We start from the raw sequence: 539 nt of genomic DNA, 5'->3' as shown, positions 1-539 counted from the left end.
TGATTAAACAAGTGAACCACACATTTTAGAGTCCAGAGCAGTTTCATATTTTCCTCTTTCAATTATTTTTGTTGAAGAGTGTCTGATTTTTTTTTTTTACTGTTGTTATTTTCAGTCATTTCATCATTGCTTTTGCCAGTTATTTCAATGACCTTTCATTAAAATAGTGACTTTGGAAAAGCATGTTTTCTTCATGTTTAATTTTTTTAACCCACCATCTTTCAGCATCCTTTTTTCTTCGCAGTTTTCTAATGTCCTAGAAAAATATTATTTTACACGATTTAAAGCTAAAATTATGTCTGTAAAAATAAATATAAAAAAATTAAGGTAAATTGCATGTAAAACATTCATTAAGAAACAAATGGTTACCTATTTTTAACTTTTTATAACCAAAACATTAAATGCAACATGAAGCTTAAAATAATCAAAATATTTTATCTTAATCATTCATATTAAGTTTTACCAGAAAAAATCCCTGCAACAACCTTCAGTGAAAGCAAAGAGCAAACATGATAATTGATAGTCCAAATATACAACAA

Source organism: Nothobranchius furzeri, chromosome 1 (genome assembly GCF_043380555.1).
Source record: "Nothobranchius furzeri strain GRZ-AD chromosome 1, NfurGRZ-RIMD1, whole genome shotgun sequence".
NCBI classification, from domain to species: Eukaryota; Metazoa; Chordata; class Actinopteri; order Cyprinodontiformes; family Nothobranchiidae; genus Nothobranchius; species Nothobranchius furzeri.
This window is presented reverse-complemented; position numbering follows the sequence as displayed.